Here is a 20,687-nt window from a genome sequence, read left to right on the forward strand (position 1 = left end):
AACAACTTATTAATTGAAATTTTAATTTTACTTTAATACTTAGTTACAAATTATATATCTCAAATTTTTCAAAATTAAACGCTTAACATCCTATTATAATTGAAACATTATCAAAGCTAATACTTCTGTGAGATTTCATATTATAGAGGGTGTAAGAGTTTGATTGTAAAATGCAAGTGGTGTATTTGCAATTGAATCATATTTTAAGAGTGTTTAGCATATTTTAAAACTAATATTAACAAAAATCACACATTTGATTAAATTAAAGATCAGAAAAAGCTGAGTGGAATAAAATTAGGATCAAAACAAGAAACACATATTAACTCAAGGACTAAAATAAGAATTTCTCATTTTACATTATATATTATACTTTAATAGAAAAATTAACCTAAATAACTGCCCAATCAATAATCATGTCTCAGTCTTAGGACTTCTTTGTGCATTAGAAGATTCAATTGATACAGAGGCACCTAACTTTGATTTCATTATTAAAAAAAAAAAGATTCTTAACTAAGTGTATCTAAACCAAAGCCAAGAAATCATCATCATACTTGATAGGCTTTAAACAGTAGAAGAAAATTTTTTGAGCTTCAGTGGAAAATATAAAAATCACCAGCCTTGTTCGTTCCATGAGTTTACCTACTACATTATCATCCTCTTATTGCAAGTAAGAGCATTTGCAAAGGTTGGAGTCAACTGAAGGTACCTCCCAGGCTCCCACATCTTCTCCCACCAATATGCCAGAGATTGGATGGTCTTAGAAGATCGTATGAGCGAGTAGACGACGTGCTCCAGTTGCCATTCAGCCAATAAGTTCTCTGCCATGAAAAGCATACCATGTGAGTGGAACAAGTCTCTAACAGGTCTCTCAACTTTCTGCTATTTCGTTACAGTTCTCATCTATTTAAGTTTTAATTAATAGTCTATTGAGGCTAACATTTAATGTAGGTGGCTCTTATTAGTTGCCAATACCAGCAGGATCAATAATTGTGTACTAAACAAAGAGGCAAGCGCATTAAAATGCATAGGACAAATACCATATGTTTAACTCAAATGAATATTCTACTTAATTCTTTTTGATTTGCCATAAACCAATTAAGTTTAACGGGGTTAAAATTAGTCACTGGCCTTATTAGCCTCAGTATTAGGCTTGGGTAGACTCTATTCTGTAGTGTCACGACTCAACTAACGGTTGTGCACATAGGAGGGCTTCACCCATCATAGCAAGCCTTTGAATCTTTAAAAATTTCGACCTTGCCTATAACTGAAACTAATTCCATTTTTGTACCTCTCTCATATCATCCAAACTACATCACTCAACAATCCCAAGAGTAACATCATTCATTTCACGTGTAATAATCAAGATGCTAGACTAGCAAAATATATATATCAGTGTCTCTCTCTTTTTCCCTTTTATTTTTTTAACACAGTCTACCGCATTACAAAGTTACAACCACCCATAAGGTTCGCGGATCAATACAACTAAGAGTTTTCAATAACTGTGTAACTGAAACATAACAACAGAAAAAGAGGAAGTGGAACCAGCATCACCCATGGAAGGAAACGTGCGGCTCAGCACTGAAGTACACTAGCTCAAGTCTCGGTATAGGAATGAACACTTGTATCTGTAGACATAAAAGTAAGGAATGAGTTCACTGACTCAACAAGTGATAACTAATTCATAACGGGGTAAGAGTTTCAGAAAACACTATAATATGCAATATAGGTAACACAATATTCTTTAATAAACACATTGCAGTGGCAAACTTTCAGTTTGCTAATTGTGTCTGATATCTCTGTTCAAAATACTACTTGTAACAATTGAAACCACTCAACCCCCCCCCCCCCCCCGCCAAAACAAAAACAAAAATATAAAATAAAGGACTATTTAAAAAGAAAACCTTCAAACCAACATTCTAGAATTTAAAAGACAAATCTAGTCCACTTATAAAGATTAAGAAAGAGAAAACGGCCAAAATTATTCTTGAATTCGGTCCCAAAAAAAGTCTGTACCGCTAGCCCATTGGAACACTTATGCCCCTCAAAACTAACGGACTCACATCAGCCTTTTCCTTCTCTTGCCCATATCTATGAAAATTCAATCTAAGAAAGAATAAAGATTCTAATCAATCTCACCCTTTACATCTTCACACAGAATACTCTTCATCATCATATCCAAATCATTTTCTTTCCTGTACTCGCAGCCAAGTTTTCCATCAGTTCCATTCATTTACTCCACTTTCAACTCAAACAGAAATTCTCTCAAACACCTACTGTGCAGCCACTTTTAAAGGCCACTCCTCCTATGATCACTCCTGGAAAACTAGGCTGCGAGTACAGAAAATCATTCAACAGAAATCCATAAGTCATATTTGGGAATAAGCTCTTCGGTGCTCACCAAGATCACAAAATTCGCGTATGGAAAATTGACAACGACACACCAAATTTTAATCCAACCAAGTTAAAGCTACTGTACCAAAACTACTCCAAATGTTGATCAACTAATTTAATTTAAAAAATGTGTTTATCGGAATAATATCCAGCCTTCAAATATTGAAACAAAACTTTAAGAGCCTGTTTATTGTAATTATATACCTGATTGAGCTTGGAAATAGCTTTGGATATATCATCATGGACGGAGCCACAAGCCTGCGTTTGAATGTCATCACTATTCAACTGTTCCAGCAAATCCTTAAACTGTAATCAGACAAAAACAGAAGGAACAAATAAGTTTTTGACATAATGTTAACAACTTTCAGTTAGGCATATTCACAAACAGTTTGAGAACTGTTCGTTGGTCATACTAATAAACAGATGAAAGTTCGAAAATGAGTCTGCAAATTTTGAAAATTACTGATGAATGATATAGGCCATTTTATAAAGGCATCTTTACACAAATGGCCATCAGGTTTCACTGTACTTTATTGGTTATATGTTAAAGCTCTGGACCATCTCTAAATAAGAGAAAATATAGGCCATTTTACAAAGACATCTTTTACACAAATAGCCATCTGGGTTCACTGTGTGCTTTATTGGTTATATATATGTTAAAGCACCTCGTGTAAACTAAGTCCAACAATTGGGGTAAAAAAGCCAACGTTTTAGGATTGAAATTTTTACATTCCTATTCCAAATAGAAAACTATATTACCATCAATGTTTAAGGTTTGATATAATTACATTTGGTATACGTAATTATCAATTCTATACCATAAAGTTTTTTAAATGTACATTAATTGTACCTTATATCACTCATACATTTATGGTACCGCATATTCCTCCAAATCCTCCCTCCCCCCCCTACGTTTCTCTCTCCCAACCCCACACCCTCACCCATGTACTACCACACACCCAGAAACCAGAAAAACAATTGAAACCCTCTGCTAAATCCAGAAAAACAATTGAAACTCTCTACCATTAATGTCCAAAATCAAGGTTTTCTTCTACAACCAGTCAAAATTGAAGTCAAATCTTTAAAGATTCAAGTTTCATACACAGCAATAACTTTTGATGGTTATGATTTTGGGTTCCTTCAGTAATATAAGAAGAAAGGAAAAGAGAGCAACAATCCCACCATTGACAGTCATTAAAAAGCTTTGAAGCTTTGAATTCAAATTTGGATTTTCAAAAATCATTATTTGTTTGGATTGGGTGTTGTTGTAAATAATTGGGAATATGGTTTGGAGTTTATATCTCAATTTTGAGGGGTTTTGATGAAGATTAGACTTGGTTTTGGCCGAATTTCATATTGAAATTCGAAGAAGAAAAAGAAGAAGACGTATATTGCAGAAATTGTAGATAAATTGAAGAAAAATTGTAGACTGTTGTTTATTTATTTTTCTTGAAGAAAAATTACAGAAATATTTTTTTGGACTCCATATTTAGCATAGCAGTTTCATAAGGAGTAACAAGAGCATATAGGAGAATCCCAGAATTATAGCATAATCGGGATTTTCTATATAATTGCGTTTTTTGCAGAAGATTTGTAGAAGTTTTAGTCGTTTTTTTATTTATGAAAATAGAAAACAAAGCATCTACAATCAGAATACAAATAATCTACAATTTATCGATAAAATATCTACAAACTGGGTACATTGAATTTTAATATCCCAATTCACATTCAATTGTAGCATAATTGGAATTTTCGACATAATTGTATTTTTTGCAGAAGATTTGTAGAAGTTTTAGTCGTTTTTGATTTGTGAAAACAGAAAACAAAGCATCTACAATCAGAATACAAATAATCTACAATTTATCTACAAACTATATACATATTTGGACTCGATATGCTTCCCCTGAAATGTATGTTTCACATTTTTGATATATATTTTTGTCCAAAATAGTACTAAATCATCCACTTAAATACAATTTTTATACAATGTTGTTCAACTTTCATACAATAGGTAAATGAATAAAAGAAAAATAAATAAACAACAGTCTATAATTTTTCTTTAATTTATCTACAATTTCTGTAATATACGTCTTCTTCTTCTTCTTCTTCTTCTTCTTCTTCTTCTTCTTCTTCTTCTTCTTCTTCTTCTTCGAGTTTCAATCTGAAATTCAGTCAAAACTAAGTCTAATCTTAACCAAAACCCCTCAAAATTGAGATATAAACTCCAAACCATATTCCCAATTATTTTCAACAATACCCAATCCAAACAAATAATGATTTTTGAAAATCCAAATTTGAATTCAAAGCTTTCAAGCTTTTTAATGGCTGTCAATGGTGGAATTGCTACTTTCTTTTCCTTTGCTTTATATTACTGAAATTTGGACATAATTGCGTTTGATGTAGAAGAATTGTCGAAGATTTAGTCATTTTTGATTTGTGAATTGTAGAAGAATAATCAACTCGTTTTTAATTGTAGAAGAATAATCAATTCGTTTTTTGAATTGTAGAAGAATAATTGCGTTTGATGTAGAGACGCTAAATTTGAAACGAAACAGACGAAGAAGATTAATGTGCGTGATTTGCGTTTGAAAGATCTGGATGAATATTTAATCCTCCAATTTTAGCGCGCCTAAATAAGGAAGCCTACAACTACAATGATTCCTTATTTAATGCATGGTCTATATTTTGTAGAAATACTATTAGCATGAAGGGTAATATGCAAACTATGAACATATTTGATAATATAGTTTCCTATATGGTATAGGAATGAAATTTTCCCCGCATATGATAGCCTAAAGTTAATCTCTCTCTTCTAATGGTTCAACCACTATCCTAAAAATAAGCCTCATTAAAATTATTTTTCTAAAAAATAACAAAAAGTATTTAAAATCCTCTATCTCCTCTCATAGCAACCATCATCCTAGAAATTAGGTTCCATTTTCTTTAGTAGTATCCGAAAAAAACTTTCAATATTTTTTAATTATTTTTCTAATTTTTTATCTGTATATATATAACACATTAGTAATTATATTATTGTATATCACAGTGTATAACATAATAATAATATGTATATCAAAAAATTATATTAAAATTTTATTTTCCTTCTTTGTATAACACGTTTCAGATTGAAAACTCAAGTTCAAGACGACTCCACATGTGTATCCCTTATTGTATCTCGTGTATATCTCATATATATCGTGTGTATCTGTGTATATCCATGAATATTTGTGTTATCTATGCGATATACAATGTGATATACACGGGCGCCCATAAACAAATTATGTTGTATACACGATATACAAAGTGATATACACAGACGTCCTTAAAACTTGTGTGTGATTACACTGATGTACACGATATACAACATGATATACACATATCGCAGTTGAATTTTTAGGTCTGATTTTTTTACTTGAAACTAGTCTAAATCAATTCTAATCTTGCTCAAATTTTGTATATAGTTTCGTTTAGGTATTTTCAACTAATTTCAATCACACCCACTCGTTCAATCCAAAAGAGAGAGAGAGAGAGAGAGAGAAGAAAAATAAAGTTGAAATGTATTTTCTCTCTCTTAGTTTTTGCTTCTGATTTTCTCTGATGTCAGATCAACCTTACCTTTTCATCCAACTGATTTTTTGCATAATTTGCAAGAATTTTTTTTAAACTATGAGAGGGAAAGAGAAGAAAAAGAAGAAGAAATACAATGAGAGAAATGGGAGGGAAACCAAAATAAACGAGTAGCATTTTTTAAAGAGAATATATAAGAGAGTTGTTTTTTAGGATTTGTCTATATAATGCCAAGTGTTCGGGGCTATCTTTGTCATACCTAATATAAGTTATAAGGTTAGAAAGTCAAACCTAATATAAGGTTAAAAAAAATTGTTAATTCCTGTAATGTGTTGTTATAGGATGCCAATATTTTTTAAAATAAATAAATTATTATTATATTTTCTTGCTATTTGGTTCCCCTTTTCCGTTCCCTCTTCACAATCCAACATTCTCTTCTTATTCAACTGCTAATCTGTACAAATTTCCCTACTCTAATCCTTAATCAACCCCTAATCAAACTTGCTAACTTTTTCGTTCAATTGGGAAATTCTTTGTAATTAACTATAGTAGAAAAATTAATGATAATTCAGATAACTCTATAACAAATTCATGCCTATGACTGTAATTACATACAAGTCAGGTTTAGTTTTAACTAAATTCTATTGATAACATTGATTTACATCAAGTAAATCTTCATCGAAACTTAGTCTATTTAGGGGGTTATAAGTAGGGAAATTATGTTTGGACATGTATTTCACTTCAAAATATATTGTAATTTTGTGAGTGGGGAAAAAAGTTTTTTTTTTTTTAATTATTTTGAAAAAGGGGATGTTACACATATCCTATTTATATCTTACCAATACACGAGGGTATCATTAGTCCAAAAAATAATCATTTGTAGCACCAGTTAAGGAGTTGTAATTTTCTTATTCACCAAAAAAGAGAGTGAAATATTTTTATTTTTATTTTTTATAACATAAAATGATCGGGAAAAGAGTAATAGTGAAACATCGATTATACACGTATAATGTGAGAAAGTCCGTTAATATTACTAGATTGTAAGTTTTCGTGAGATTAAGAGATATTCACTCTGCTAATATAATTAGATTGTAAGCTTTTGTGGGAGTGAGAGATATTCATAGATATTGACATTGAAAGGATAACATAAGCGGGATCTTTACACAAATAGCCGGCTGTATTAATGGTTTATTTTTTTTGTTCATATACATAGATTAAACATAATTACACACATATAATACATAAATTATACATTTACCGGCTATTTTTAATTTAAGCGAAAAGATGAGCGGCTATTTAGGTTAATTCTTCTACGATAAATGCCCTATTTTAGAAGGAATAAAGGGGCAAGTTAAAAAGGAAGAATAGTGACCTTAAAATGAATAAAAAATAAAACAAGTGGTTCAATATGTCTCCCAAGTGGATATTTTCTATGTTAAATCTGAAATAATTGATCATTTAGTCTAACTAACTACACTAATTGGACGATAACTTCAAGTGTCAAAGTGTCATTTATCTTCATTTAAATTATATACACTGATTGTATCAATTCTTTTTATACTATCAGTTATATTTAACTTATAACTGCAAGTCTGTTATTATTATTTTCATAAAATTACAGATCAATACCTATTATAAAAACTAGTATCTGTACCCGTGCGATGAGCGATCAATATTAAAAAATATTAATTAAATTTAATTGTGATCGGATGTATTTGAACAAATTAGATCGCATTATTTTAATAAATTTAAATTGTCATCTTACTTGTCAATGTGATATACCCGGTTAAAATCACTATTAAATTAAAGGGACTTATGTAGTCATTCAATAACTTTTTTGTTCTATACTTTTCTTTATTCTATTATCCAATGTTTAGTATTTTTACATTGTTAATAGAAATTTTTATTAGCATATTATTTTGTTTAATATTTTTGTCTGCTCGCTTTCTTTTTATAATATAAGAGAAGATATATATATATATATATATATTATTAATCTTGAAGTTTCTTATATTTTAAATTTTATTCTGTTGTTGCCAATAATATTATCTGAATTTTAATGAATAAAATATCCATTAAATTAAATAGACTTATATAGTCATAGAAAAAAAATTGTTATGCATTTTTTATATTATATTATCCAATATTTAATATAACTGCATTGTTAATATAAATTTTTATTAGCTTATTACTTTATTTAATTAGACAAGAGGGGTTGCTCTGATGGTAAGCAACCTCCACTTCCAACCAAGAGGTTGTGAGTTCGAGTCTCCCCAAGAGCAAGGTGGGAAGTTTTTGAAGGGAAGGATGCCGGGGGTCTATTTGGAAACAGTCTCTCTACCTCAGGGTAGGGATAAGGTCTGCGTACACACTACCCTCCCCAGACCCCACTAAGTGGGATTATACTGGGTTGTTGTTGTTGTTGTTGTTGTTGTTGTTACTTTATTTAATATTTTTGTCTACTACTTTCTTTTTGTAATATAATAGAAGATATATATTTTAATACTCTTGAAATATTTTTTATTTTAAATTTTATCCTATTACTCTCAATAATATTATTTGAATTTTAATGAATAAAATCTCTATTAAATTAAAGAGAGTTGTATAGTCATTGAATAACTTTTTTGTTTTATATTTTTCTTTATTATATTATCCAAAATTTAGTATTATTGCATTGTTAATAGAAACCTTTATTAGCATATTACTTTGTTTAATATATTGACTACTTTCTTTCTATAATATAATAGAAGATATATATTTTATTAGTCTTGAAATATTTTTTTATTTTAAATTTTATCCTATTGTTCTCAATAATATTATCTAAAATTTAATGAGTAAAATCTCTATTAAATTAATAAGACATATATGAATCTAACAACTTTTTTGTTTTGTATTTCTTTATTATATTATCCAGTATTTAGTATTATTGCATTGTTAATAGAAACTTTTAGTAACATATTACTCTATTTAAATTTTTGTATGCTACTTTCTTTTTATATTAGAAAATACATACATATATATATATATACATATATATATATATATATATATATATATATTTATTTTTAAGCTTATTCTATTATTCTCAATAATATATTTTCAGAATAAATAATCTTTTTATTTAAAAAAAATTATTTGAAAAACCAATAAATAAATAAATTAAATTGGCAGTTTTTATTATATGGTAATTTAGTTTTTTATTTTAAAATAATTTAAAAACTCCGGGGGGAAGGATGTAGAGAGAAAAAGTAGAGAGAGAAACACCGGCGATTGTTGAGCAAGGAAGTTGACAACGTCGATCGATGACTCACCGAAACCACCATAATCACCCTACACAATCACCTCTTCCAATTGATAGTATAACTAAACTAATTACGCCGGAAAATGGAATTCCCCAAAAATGAGCTCCAATACAACTGCTACATTGGCTACCAGGTATGGGAAGTGCACCTACGGTCATGCAAGCACCGCCGGAGGTGGAGAAGAATGAATTGCAACCAATAGAAACAGGTATGCTTACAATGTCACGAAAATTAACATACTCAGCTGGATCTCAAGCTAAGCAGACCATGGCTGAAGTAGTGAAAAGTAACAGAGCTCAAACACAAGGCATGCAACTCAAATTCTATCCTCCGACAGTGAAGGACAGAGTGAAAATGGCCAAACTAAACCCAAAGGAGATAGAACAACAGTCCCAACGATGGAAAACAACTTTGATAGGTTATGTCCTAGGGGGAAATCCGTCATTCAAGAAGATGCTTAAATTTATCTATGGCGTATGGAACATAGTCACAACTCCAACAGTGTTGTTGCATGATGACCGGTATTTCATCTTTAAATTTGAATCTATGGAGGACAAAAACCTAATAATGCAAAATGACCCTTACACGTTCAATAGTCGACCTATGGTGTTGAAGGATTGGGACCCAAATTTCCAGATGCAGAATGAATCTATGAGAATTGTTCCAATTTGGATCAATTTACCTAGGCTACCGATCCAGTGTTGGGCTGAGGAAAACCTAGGTAGGATTTCTAGCCTACTAGGCAAACCTATTTACACTAATAGACTTACAGCAGAATGTGAAAGGGTATCATATGCTCGAATCCTTGTTGAAATGGACATTACACAACCATTGCCTGATGAGGTTTGTGTTGAAATGTCAGATAGAAGCTAGATGCAGAGAGCTGAATTTGAATGGAAACCAAAATTCTGTTTAGATTGCAACAAATTTGGGCATGGTATTGGAAAATGTCAACAAGCAACACAACAAGAAGAGGAACCAATGAAACATAAAAGAAGAAGAAAGAAGAGAACTAAAATGGAATGGAAACCTAAAGCAGTAGCAGAGGAAAACAATAACACATCTACCCTACAACAAGAGAATCACACAGAACAAGAGCCAGTTGTGGAAATTCAAGTGACTAACAGAGGCAAACAGGCAGTGGTAATACAAGGAGCAGCTGGCAAAACAAAACATAGAGAGATCAATTATGAAGAACTAACTAGAAGGAATGCATTTGCACCACTGACATAAGCCCCATGATCATTGTGTCCTGGAACATTAGAGGACTGAATAAGTCCTATAAACAACAAAAACTAAAGAAGTTCTTGTCACACCTCCTTTTTCCTACACCCCCGAGAAGGGAGTATATAAGGAGTTTTTTCCAATTAAAGGACAATCGAAATGAGATTTATTATTAAAATATTCAGAGTCGCCACTTGGGAGATTTATGGTGTCCCAAGTCACCGGTTCAAATCCCGGGTCGAGGAAAAGGTTGACCCTGTATTACAGTCCGCGAACCAAAAATCCGGGTAAGAAATTTTGTTAACCCGGGAGAAGGTGTTAAGCACTCCCGAGTTCCGTGGTTCTAGCACGGTCGCTTAACTGTTATAATTGGCTCATTATTTGATTTTAATACATGTCTTAGCCTATGGTTCAATTTTAACTTTATAACCGCTTTTTTAATTTTTTAAAGAAAATTGCAACGTTATTAAAACACGTCTCGAACCACGTCACATAAATGCACTCGTGATTCTTGACATATTTTAACATCGTTGTGATTTGGATTTGGGTCACATAAATGCGCACCCGACTTTAGGAAAGTAATATTATTAAAATACGCGCCTAAAGCAACTACGCGTTTTAACTTTGTGAGGGCCATCGAAATTCGCTAAATGGCACGCCTCGATTTCTAAGGATAAACAAGATTAATTAAACGAGGGCTACACAATTGAGATTTTATTTGGCGCGGCTCACCTCAAATCAACTACAATGATCTACTAATTAAATAAGGCTAGAGGAATCATAGCTACTTTTAAACCGCAGCTAAATTCAAGTTGTGAATATAAAGGTTAAGACTAAGTGAAGTCTGCTCTATTTCCGCCTCAGAACTTGGGCCTGGCTTGATGCCCGATAGCTAATTGACATGACAGGCGAGGGGGCATGATTGGGCTCACCATAAAGCCTAGGTTAAAACTTAACACAAACGGGGAAGCACAGTGCATATGGATCCCTGTTGATAGCCAACCCAATGCTGTTATATTTAAGAGTATTACATCTTCTATACCATTTCCACTTTGAACCAAATCTTGACACACATTAAACACATGAATGTCGCAATTCGAAAAACAATACAAGTATTCTATGGAAATGTGGAACTCTCAATCACGTTAATAAGCATTTGCCCAAAATATCCATCATTTGATATCAAAACTTAACGATCATAAACTCATGCAAGGTCTGATTCGAACCAACACATTTAACGGGATCATACATGACTCACAATTGTTAAAGAAGAGGATAGAAAACCAAACGCGAACTGACTTAGGCCTGGGAATTGTAAAATTTGAAGTCAGACTCAGTTCACTTGAAAATCCCTTTCCAAAAATTCGAAGAGCTCAGGACACACGTAAAAGAAGAACCAGTGATAAATTATTAAAACATTGAACCGTGTTTCAAACCACACGAATGCAAATTTGAGCAGAGTTATTAGGAAAGCAAACTTAAACCAAATTCATTAGACCAACGATCTGAGTTGACATACGTTTAAACTTACTGCTATAACAAACACGAACCAAAAGCCAAATAATTTCAACTAATCAAACTACAAAATCAGAGTCCCTAATTGTTACATATTCCACTAAGTCTAAAGCACTCTAGAGTCTTTTATATTCAAACAAAATTCAAATTCAGCATTTGGAACAGGCAGACAACAGCTTCGATTAAGATTCAGAGCAAAAAGAACCCAATAGATGACTAAACTTGACTAGGCCTACTGTTAATCAACCTTCATGATAATTTAGAACCAGATAAAGTTCAGTTATACAAGACCATCAATTAAATATGAGACATTTAACAGAAAATGGTGTCTCTGGCCAATCTAAACCAAATTCAACCCTTAAAGGGTATCATCACCAACCAGTGGAAAATGAGAACATGCACCATATAACTCATGATTAATTTTTTTTACAAATAAAATAATAAAACTACGCTACACAAAAGAACAAGTTGACAATAGGCTCCAAAGCTCAAGATTTCCATATCAAACTTGAAGCAAGCTTTACATTAGGTAGAATTAAAGAACATATACCTGGAAAAGCAAAGAAAAATAAGAAGAGTGAAGGATTAGCAGCAGGCAACATCAGAAGTCAGCCCAGATTCAACCAGTCAAGCAGTTAAATTAGCTCAAGAAGATCAATGGAATAGTAAACCAATAACAAGACTTGAACCAGAACTTTTCACAACCTAAATTCAATACATTTCGACCCCAGAAAGAGAATCTATGATTTTGATAAGCTTTTCAAGGAATTCTCACTAAGGAAAGGATCAGAAATTTCCAATTTATTCGGAATTTTGAACAAATCCTTTTCCGCTTCTGATTTCAGGTTTTTATTTCTTAATCCCTCGCCTTGAATATCAAGGTAGAGTGCCTTTATAGCCAAGGCATTTAGGGCTGCCTAAAAGAATTCAATTTTGCACTTAGAACCTTTTGAAAATTTTGGTTTTTGCTTAGAAATCCTCATTGTAGAATTCAGAACTTCAGTTTAGTCCCCACCCCAGCTTCTTAGAAGCTTCCCCAGCTAGTTACTAAAGATTCTCTATGCCAATTACCTAGATTACCCCCTGAGCCCTGTTAATTACCCTCAGAAATATTCATGGGTCCATTAGACCCAAGGACTCAAAAACTAACCTAACTCTTACAAGACCTGGGCTAATCCCTTTTTGGGCCCAAGTCTAACTCCGAAATTAAGAAGAAATGAGGAGGCAGAACAGGCACTTCAGATTTCAAACCAACCATGAACCAAATGTTCTCAATACGTCCCAAAATTAAACAAACTAATCTAACAAATTCAAACAAAATAGAGGAAGCTAATAACTAATATTAACTCTAACAAAAGGAACCACATGCAGAGATGATTTTGAAAACAGAAGAAAACGAAGAAAAATAGAAGAAAATAAGAGAAGAAATGAACGGAAGAACACTGGACTTACCAGATGAACATAAGCTTGAACTAATCTCCAAAGAAACCCCTTGATTTTTGGCCGAGATAGACTTTAACCGTGTGTTCTCGACTGAAAATACACGATTAAAGTCAATTTTAACCTCAAATATCTCGAAACCTCACTACTCTGATTTTGGGATTTAGGGTTCGTATTTTCAAGTCCAGATTTGATGGGTCTGGTGAATATTCGAGGGAAACCAATTGTGAATCGGGTATGAGGGGGTCAAAGGGGTTACAGGGTGTTATTTTGGGGCCGATTGGATGAGTTAGGGTTTCAGTCGTTCTCTTTGATTCAAGATTCGAGAGGTTGGGCTGGGATTCGAAGGAAAGATGAGAAGGAGAGGAATCTATGGTGTAAAAATGGGGTCGATTGGAGCAACGCCACCGACGAAGGAGATTTTCGGTGGGCGGCTCACGGCGGAGGCGCTGAGGGGTTCTCTAAGTGTGTGGGGGGACGATGAGAGGGGGTGGAAAGTGTTTGGACAATAATATACCTAGGGACCCTGTGTTCCTAGCCGTTCGATCGAGAAACCTCGACGGCTGGGATTGAACATTGGTTAAACGGTGTCGTTTGGACACTAGACGGGGTGGAACGGGTTGGGGCGCGGGTTTGGGCCGATTCGAGTGGGTCTCGGGGAAAATATACTTGGGCCTAGGGAGATTGAATTAAAAACAGCCCAAATATCAGATTTTGTATTCCTTTCCAATTTCTTTTTATTTTCAAATTCTTTTAATTAATTCCAAATAAAAATAAAACCTGAATAAAAAATCTCAAAACTATATTATCCTACCAAATTAAAATTAATAACCATAAATAATAATTACCACAACTAATTAAATACCAAATTAAAGAACAACTACCAAAATTCGAATGCAGTGTATTTTTGTATTTTCATAAATTAAATAAAATAAACATGCACAGACAAATGCAAACAATAACAAAAATGCTACGAAAATCTACGAAATTGCAAATAATGGAAAAAATTATTTTTCTTGAATCTATGAGAATAACTCATATAGAGCAAAAATCACGTGCTCACAGCTGCCCCTCTTTTCCCGGAAATACGAATAGTTTTCGTGCAAAGATAAAGTGAGCGGATACGAGTAATTTTTGCCCGTTTGAATACTCCGTGGGAAGCATTTTTGAAAGATTTGACCGCACCCTGCTTCCGAGGTTGCCTACATATCCTTGGCTATAAAGGAATCAGGTCAGTGTAGTTCGGGAAGTTTTGGTAGCTGGAACTACCATGAAGCTGTGATTTCACTATTGCTGTTGCTGCTGCTACTGCTTAATGAACCCCTTATTACACCATGTCAAAATAAAAAGAAGCTAGACTAGACTATAATCTATGCATTACAAAAATCCTATATATATCTTCAAAACTTGCTCTTATGGTTCTTGTTGCTTTGTTGACTTGTATTCTCACGGTGGAATCCCTTTGTTGCCGCCTTGAATTGTAATTTGAGATGTTTTCCCTTTCTCCAGGTGGATGTCTGACTGCCAACTACACTTTGAGATGTTTTCCCTTTCTCCAGGTGGGCGCCTGATTGCTGAACTTGAAATGTATTCCCTTGTTCTCCAAGTGGACGCCTGATTACCAAAACTTGAAAAATGTATTCCCTTGTTCTCCATGTGGGCGCCTGATTGCTGAACTTGAAAAATGTATTCCCTTGTTCTTCAGGTGGGTGCCTGATTTCCCTTGAAAAATGTATTCCCTTGAAAAATGTATTCCCTTGTTCTGCCCCGGTTTGATGCTGGGCGCATTGAATCATGTTACCAAATATCTCTATGAATTTGAAGCTAAATCCCATTATCCAGGAGGGTCCTGAAAACTCCTAGTTATATGACGGCTTTAAAAATCTAAATCATATCTTCTAAAGGTGTTACTCCTGCTACATCTTGTTATCTAAGAAAGTCATAAACTACATCCCATTATCTAGGAGGGTCCTGACAACAAAAAATTAAATCCCATTATCCAGGAGTGTCCTGAAACCTTAAAACTAAATCTCATTATCCAGGCGGGTCCTGAACACCTAAAACTAAATCTCATTATCCAGGCGGGTCCTGAACCCCTAAAACTAAATCCCATTATCCATGAGGGTCCTGAAATTTAAAATCAAATCTCATCTTAAGGGTGAAAATTTCAGAGCTAAATTCCACTTCCTAATGGTGAAACTTATGCTAAATCTTAGCATCTAAGGGAGGTATTAAACTAAGTCCCATTATTCAGGAGGGTTCTTAAAATTTCAAATTGAATCTTATCCTAAGCATGAAAACTTCAAAGCCAAACTTATATTTCCTCAAGGTAGAGCCTAGTTAGATCTTGTTACTCATGGACATTTTGAATTTTAACTAAATCCCATTGTCCAAGAGGGTCCTGAGAATTTTTAAGATTAAACCTCATTATCCAGGAGGGTCCTGAAATTTTAAAATTAAATCCCATTATTCGGAGGGCCCTGAAAACTTAAAACTAAATCCTATTATCTAGGCGGGTCCTGAAATTTTAAAAAATAAATCCAATTATCCAGGAAGGTCCTGAAAATTTTAAATTAAATCCCATTATCCAGGAGGGTCATGAGAATTTAAAAACTAGATCTCATTATCCAGGAGGGTCCTGAAACTTCAAATGAGATCTCATTATCCAGGCGGGTCCTGAAAATTTTAAATTAAATCTCATTATCCAGGCGGGTCCTGCAAACTTCAAATGAAATCCCATTATCCAAGAGGGTCCTGAAAGTTTATGGTCAAACCTGTCTGGTGCTTGCCTTTCCTTATGGAGGGTTTCCCTGAAACAAATGAAACTTTCTGCCCCTGTTTCAATCAACGAAAAATCTTGTTAGTTTAAAATGTGGTGGTTAGTTGATGACATTCTTTGCTAAAGGTCTTTCCGCCGCATTGTTTTGTTTTGACTGGCTTCCCCGAACTAGCCCTGAACCGCTTGGCTTCCTGACTGATTTTCAATCCATGTGACCTCGGATGACCCGAATGTTCTATACCCGAACAGTTGTTTCACCTCTGACCCCTTTAACTAAACTTTTGCATCTCCCATGAAATTACTGAATCATCCCGCCGATGGAACTTTCACTGGCACCTTATGTCCCATTTCACATCATACTACCTCTAGCAATGCCTTGGCTGCCATGCGCCTTGTGCAACTTTGGAAGTTGGTAGTAGACTTTGAAATTCCTTCTTATTTGCTTAAACAGAACTGACATTGGGAATATCTTAGAGAAATAAACCCAAAAGAAATGAAATGCAATGACTTTCAGAGTTAAGGATAAGCAAAATCCAAAACGGGAAGACTTTCTGAGGAAAAAAGAAAAGGGACTTATCTGAGTGGAGCAGTTGGAACCAATGATCATGACATGTATTTCGGATTAATTGGCCCAATCTGTCCAACCAAATAACTTTCAGTTGCCCTACTTGTTGCCCTGGAATTTCCATAACTTGATTTCATCACCAAAACCTTGACCTTGTCAGGCATGCGGTGCCCTGAAGGGTTTTCACCAACAAGCCTCTCTAATTTGTTTATCTCTCAACTCACTTTTGCCTTAAGGTGCCCGTGAGGGTTTTCACCAATAAGACTCTCTCATTTTCAATATTTTCTGCTTGGACCAGAGTGTTGCCCTTGATATGAATCACCTCCACTTGCTTGACTTGGCATCTCTCGAAGACTGATCAGAAGGTCTTTCTTTGGACCGTAACGTGGGATTTTGGATAGGGTTAGAAAGAAAGGATATCAAAGGCTCAAAACAATTCAAATGGGTTCAAAATTACAACTTTTGGAATCAGATTTCTGACAACAACCACAAATTCTACCCCATTTTCTTGTTTGAGAATTTTGGATTTTTATTTTTATGGGACCGAACCGTGAGGCTGCCTACGTATCTTTAAAAGGAATCAGGTCGAACGTAGTTCATGACGTAGAAATTGCTTTGTTGTTGTGATTTTCTTTTCTGTTCTTCCTCTTTCTTATTTTTCCTTTCTTTCTTCCTTTTCTCTTTTTGTTGTTTTGTTGTGGTTGTTTTTTTTCTCTTTTTTCTTTCTTTTCTTTTCTTTTTCTTCTCTCTTTTTTTCCTTTCTTTTCTTTCCTTCTCTCTTTTTTCTTCTATTTCTTTTCATTCTTTTCTTATCTTTCACGCTTGTGTTTCTGATATTTGCTACTGATTCCGAAAGAGGGGTATGAAAGAAATAAATAAGGCTCAAAGGTGGTAACAAAGGATAAAATGTTTAGATAGCAGAACAAAATGCCTTCGTCATTCCAAATCTTCAAAAATATGCCTAATACAAACAAATATAAATTAACCAAGGAAAATCATACATAGTATCTCTTGACCACATCGGAATTGATGGCCATTTCTACACACTTGCCTTCTATGTCTGTTAAATACAAAGCGCCATTTGACAATACTCTAGTTACGATGAATGGCCCCTGCCAGTTTGGAGCGAACTTGCCTTTGGCCTCAGCCTGATGTGGAAGGATACGTCTTAACACTTGCTGACCTACTTCAAACTTTTGTGGACGCACCTTCTTATTATATGCTCTTGCCATTCTTTGTTGATACAGTTGGCCATGACACACTGCTTCCAATCTTTTCTCGTCGATCAAACTCAATTGTTCCAAGCGGGTTTTGCCCCACTCATCATCATCGATCTCTGCCTCCGCGACAATTAGAAGGGATGGAATTTCCACTTCTACGGGTATCACTGCTTCGGTTCCATACACCAACAAATAAGGAGTCGCCCCTACTGAAGTACGGACTGTAGTGCGAAAACCCAACAATGCAAACGACAACTTTTTATGCCACTGCCTAGAACCCTCTACTATTTTTTGAAGTATCTTCTTTATATTCTTGTTGGCTGCCTTGACTGCTCCATTCGCTTTGGGGCGATATGGGGTGGAATTGCGATGTGTAATCTTAAACTGTTGACACACCTCTTTCATCAGATGACTATTGAGATTAACCCCATTGTTTGTAATGATCACCTTTGGTATCCTAAACCGGCAAATGATGTTTGAGTGCACAAAATCAACCACCGCCTTCTTGGTTACAGACTTGAATGTTTTAGCCTCTACCCACTTGGTGAATTAGTCTATGGCCACCAGAATAAATCTGTGCAGGTTTGATGTTAATGGCTCAATTGGCCCGATGACATCCATGCCCCATGCAACAAAAGGCCATGGTGCAGACATAGTGTGTAATTCCAATGGTGGAGAATGAATCAAATCTCCATGCACTTGGCACTGATGACATTTACGCACGAAACTGATACAATCTCGCTCTATAGTGAGCCAATAATAACCTGCTCGGAGAATCTTCTTTGCCAACACGTACCCACTCATGTGCGGTCCACAGACTCCAGAATGTACTTGGGTCATAATAGCTATAGTCTGCCTAGCATCTATGCATCTCAGTAGCCCAAGGTCTGGAGTCCTTTTGTACAGAACCCCTCCGCTGAAGAAAAAACCGCTTGCCAACCGCTTAATTGTTCTCTTTTGATCACCTGTGACTTGTAGTGGATACACCCCCTTCCTGATGTATTCCTTGATATCATGAAACCAAGGTTCCCCATCGAGCTCTTCTTCCACCACATTACAGTAAGCATGTTGATCGTGGATCTGAATCTGCAAAGGATCCATATAAGCCTTATCGGGATGGTGCAACATTGACTCCAGAGTAGCCAAAGTATCGGCGACCTCATTGTGAGTCCTTGGAACATGCCTGAACTCTATTGATTGGAACCGTTGACAAAGATCCTGCAAGCACTGTCGGTACGGTATAAGTTTTAAATCCCGTGTTTCCCATTCTCCCTGAATCTGGTGCACCAGAAGGTCCGAGTCACCCAAGAACAAGACTTCCTAGACACCTATATCCACAGCTGATCGCAGCAGACTCAACCTGAGGAAGAGTGGGCGCTAATATTTTTACCCAATAGCGGTATCGGGGTTAATTTTCCACAGGGAACTTCAATTTGGAGTTGCGTGTTTGTATAGTCTAGGACTATGTTTTAGCTCCTAATTGATCTTATAACATTTTTGGTTTTCTTTTGATTAATAGCTACAATTTATCAACTACAATTGTAAAACTAAGTTATGCTAAAATTATGATTCTAAGTTGTATGCAATATAGAGAAAGGCACTAGGGTCGTGGCATGTACCTAGGTGGTCAACTAACGGGTAGAGATTCCTAATGCAAGAATGATGACTATGGGACTTATGCTATAACCGTTGCACTTTTGCACTCACTCTCACACCTCTCGGTAGAGAGAGTGATTTTGCCCAATTGACTCTCTCGAGACCAATTGGGTAGGCCAATTTTCCCAAGCAACTTATGGTTCAAGTTGGGTAATTACTCTCTCGAGGTTTAACCCGTTAATTGGGACTACCATTCTCATGGGTCCATCCCAATTCCTTGTTGGAATTAATCTTGGGGTCATAGACTCTCTTTCTCAAGAAGAGTCAAGACTCACTAAGCTAGACTTAGTGTTTGCAACCACCAAATCTTAATAAAAACATAAGATTAATTCAAATAACAAATACCCAACATCATTCATGCACTAAACAATCACACCCATTCATTACCCACACTAGGGTTGAGCCACAACCCTAGCTAATGGGTTTAGCTAGCCATAATAGAAACAAAAATTGAAGAAATAACAGATGAAATTGACATAACAATTAACTACAATGTTAATCTACTCAAATCCACGTTAATACCTAAAGAAATTGCCCAAAATAGGCTAAAATCATGAGATCCTGAGTTCAGCTGCTCTATGCTCTCAAAACAGATCTTGAAAAAACTACTGCTAAAAAGTAAATTGTTCTATTTATACTACACAGGAAAAACCAGACAAAAATACCCGTGAGGGTCTGGCGCGGCCGCGTAGGGTTTTGGGCCTTCATATCTTGCTTCTGGCACTGGGGGCGCGGATCGCACAAAAGTGACGCGCGGCTACGTGAACTTCATCCACGCGGACCGCACTGATTAGGTGCGCGACCGCGTGGGCTTTTGCCTTGAATGATTGAGTCTCTGATACTCTTAGGCGCGGACCGCGTAAAAAGGGGCGCGGACCGCGCAAAAAGAGGCGCGGACCGCGCAGCTTGACTTGAAGATATCATGGCCTCTGAACTTTCCTGCGCGGCCGCGTGGCAGAAGAGTGCGGACCGCGCAGGTCCTTTTGATCCCCCCTTTCAGTTGTCTTTTGACACTTGGCAGATTTCAC

At 35.1% G+C, this 20,687-nt stretch overlaps 1 long non-coding RNA gene across 2 annotated transcripts; it reads right to left on the reverse strand.

Annotated features, from left to right (window-relative positions):
- Nucleotides 1–284: 284 nt before the first annotated feature.
- Nucleotides 285–2,985, reverse strand: LOC107812508 (uncharacterized). Of its 2 annotated transcripts, XR_012696873.1 has the most exons (3): nucleotides 2,596–2,859; nucleotides 1,543–1,625; nucleotides 285–818 (listed from the first exon to the last, which is right to left on the reverse strand). It is a non-coding gene; the product is annotated as an uncharacterized LOC107812508 (long non-coding RNA). The 2 variants fall into 2 exon arrangements; XR_012696872.1 differs by having other exon boundaries at nucleotides 570–1,625; nucleotides 2,596–2,985.
- Nucleotides 2,986–20,687: the final 17,702 nt, after the last annotated feature.

Source organism: Nicotiana tabacum, chromosome 11, assembly GCF_000715075.1.
Source record: "Nicotiana tabacum cultivar K326 chromosome 11, ASM71507v2, whole genome shotgun sequence".
In the NCBI taxonomy this organism is placed as follows: domain Eukaryota; kingdom Viridiplantae; phylum Streptophyta; class Magnoliopsida; order Solanales; family Solanaceae; genus Nicotiana; species Nicotiana tabacum.